General features: G+C 32.1%; 1 pseudogene; it reads right to left on the bottom strand.

Annotated features, from left to right (window-relative positions):
• Nucleotides 1-209: 209 nt before the first annotated feature.
• Nucleotides 210-2,957, bottom strand: LOC141590959 (uncharacterized; annotated as a pseudogene).
• Nucleotides 2,958-3,298: the final 341 nt, after the last annotated feature.

Here is a 3,298-nt window from a genome sequence, read left to right as displayed (position 1 = left end):
GCGGTAGCCAGTATGAGTGACTGGTGAGGGTATGAAGATGATAAATAGGAAAGTTGCAGTAGGATAAATGGTCTAGTTGATCGCTGGAGATGCACCGACATCGGCAACTGTCACAAGATTTCCGTCGCCAACCAGCAGAAGCATATTCAGGGCCGTCTCAAGAAAAGTGGAGGCCCGGTGCAAAAGAAAAAAAATGAGGCCTAAAATTTAAAAAATCAACTAACGTTTATATAAAATATTAATGCAAGCTACAAATTATTTGAAAAGCGACTCTTTCGCGTAGTTTTTCTTGAAGCGAATTCCTCTATCAAACAATCATAATCTACTTTTTCTAAGAAATCATCTTCTATGGCAATTATTGCTAATCCGTTAAGCCTCTCTTGCAACATTGTAGACCGCATGTAAGATTTCAACAACTTTAACTTGGAAAAGCTTCTTTCTGCAGATGCAACCGTCACAGGAATAGTCAACAATATTCGATACACAACAAATGCATTAGGAAAATACGATTTACGCTTCAAAAATTTCAAAATATCAATAGCCTCCATCTCTTCATCAGGCAATAAATCTTTAAGCAACTTTAACTCCATGAACAATTCATTCCCATCAATATCACATTGTTCACCACTTGTAAGTGCTATTTCAAGATTGTCACAACAAGACTTTAATTTAGCATTATCTAATGAGTTCAACTTACTAGAAGAGAACAAAAAGCCAAAAACATTTTGATATTCTTCATATTTCTCAAATCTCTTTGTGAGTGAACCAATAGCTTGATCAACAACAAATAAGAAGTAGTTAACTCTAAAAGATTCTTCACTAGTTTGGGAAACTAGTTCGGATGTGTCATTTTGATTCTCGTCAAAATACTTTTTTCTTCGACTAACACGCTTCTTTGGAAATACAGGATCAACATCTAATTCAATTGCAATTTCCTTAGCGATATTAACGGCATCATTAAATCCAGATTCTCTATAATCTTCAAAAAATAAAACCAACTTTTTAATATCATCAATTGCCACATCAAGAATCATATTTTTTGATTGCAATTGTTTACTAACAAAATTAATTCTATGCAATATTTCATACCAAATAACAAGTGCTGCCAAAAACTCAAAGTCACCAAGTTCATTCATGGCCAAGGATTTAGCTTCACTTCTAATTTTACCATCATTATCCGTTTCTCCTACTTGAAGCAAAGCATCACATACCTCTGCAATTTGAAACCTAATTGCTTTGACACTATCGACACGACTTTCCCAACGAGTAGATGAAAATTGCTTTAATGTATATTTTGTTACATTATTCTTCAATATTTCCCATCTTTTATTAGAATTTGCAAAAATAGTATATATTCGTTGTATTACTCCAAAAAAGTCTTTAGCTTTACCACAACTATTTGCCATATCACATAATGTTAAATTAAGACTATGAGAAGCACAAGGAGTAAAGAAAGCTCGAGGATTCGCATCTAAAAGTCTTTTTTGTACCCCCTAATTTTTGCCTTTCATATTTGATCCATTATCATAACTTTGTCCTCTCACATCATTCACATCAAGATCTAAAGATTTTAATTCATTTAATAAAACATCAAAAAGTCCTTGTCCAGTTGTGTCATTTACACTCAAAAATCCTAAAAATGATTCCTTAATGCAAACACAACTTGAAGACACATCAACATATCTCAAAATCAAGGACATTTGCTCTTGGTGACAAACATCCGGAGTGCAATCTAATATCACTGAAAAATATTTTGCTTCTTTCACACTTTTAATAATTTCAGATTTAATAGCAGATGCAACAAGAAGTATTAACTCATTTTGAATGTTATGACCAAGATAATGACTATGAATAGTGTCATTGGTTATACGATGCATATGCTCCTGAATTATGGGGTCAAACCTCGCTAACATTTCAATTAATCCTAAAAAATTTTCATTGCTTTTTTTGATATAACTTTCCATTACTACCACGAAAAGCCAAGTTATGTGTTGCTAAATACACCACAACAAATATTATTCTTTCCAACACTTTTTTCCAATGTTCTTTCTCTTTATCTAATGCACTATTTGTCTTTTTATCAATTGTTTGACTCTTTTCAATTCGTTCACGCAAATCATATCAAGCATTCATATTAACGATGTGTTCAATGCCCATTTCATGTTGTCTAAGTCTAACACAAATATGAGACCAATCTTGAAGACCATTGTTAGCTAATTGACTTTTAGGATTACCTTTTCTAAATATTTTACAACAAAAGCAAAATACTTTATCAAGCTCTTTTGAATAAAAAAGCCAATCTCTATCGCACTTTTCTCCATTTGGTAAAACTCTTGTATAACATGTTGATTTAAATCTCCTACCCAATTCGCCTTTAGGTCCTTTTTCAATAGATAAATCTCTTTTAGGACCTTTTTTGGCTAAAATTTTAATCATATCAGAATTAAGTGAATCCCAATTTCTCGGGTCACACACATCAAACATATTATTCATGTGACTAGATTGACTACCATTTTCGACATCATTTTTTTCTCCTCCTACAACAAAACTATCGTTGTCCTCATCACCATCATTTTCATTCATATCTAAATTATCATCATTATTGACATTGTTATCCTCATCGTCAATTTTATTATCGTTGTTGTCAGAGGAATCATGATTATAAAAAGTTACAGCAATTTCACTCTCAACAACACCTTCACTATCATTAATATTTTCACTATTAGAAGTAGACCCTTTGGTGAAAAATTTATCAAGTGCACCTTTTTGGGACTGAACTAACTGTTCTATTCGCTTCTTTTTCTTCCGTTTTTCGGATCCAGAATCAAATTTTCTTATTCTAGGTAACATGATATTAGAATTAGAAATAGAGATATGTGATGAAACGAAACAACCTGATGCCGGATTCCAGAACGGCAGAACTTAGAACTATTCGGCGTCACGGCTGCCCGACTGATCTCCGACACCAACTTACCTGCAAATGCATTATTCATAATCATTAACATTATGATTGATTGATTGAATTAATTAAAGTTCATCAAAATTAAGAAGAAATATTAGTATATTACCTATTTCGTTTGAATTCAACTGTAAATCTGGGATATTTGCCAACAATTGAAATTGACAAAGTTTTGATTCTAATTGTTTCAATTAAAAACTTGAATGATTTGTGAATAATTGATTTGGAATAATCATACTTAAATAATTAGAAAAAAGAAACGTTGGTTGAAGATTAAGGAGTTGATTGAATATTTTTGGGAAGGAAAATAATTGTATTTGGGGAAGGGATTAGATTTAG

Source organism: Silene latifolia, chromosome 7 (assembly GCF_048544455.1).
Source record: "Silene latifolia isolate original U9 population chromosome 7, ASM4854445v1, whole genome shotgun sequence".
In the NCBI taxonomy this organism is placed as follows: Eukaryota; Viridiplantae; Streptophyta; class Magnoliopsida; order Caryophyllales; family Caryophyllaceae; genus Silene; species Silene latifolia.
Note: the sequence above shows the minus strand (reverse complement) of the source record. Positions and strands in the feature narration are given on the sequence as shown.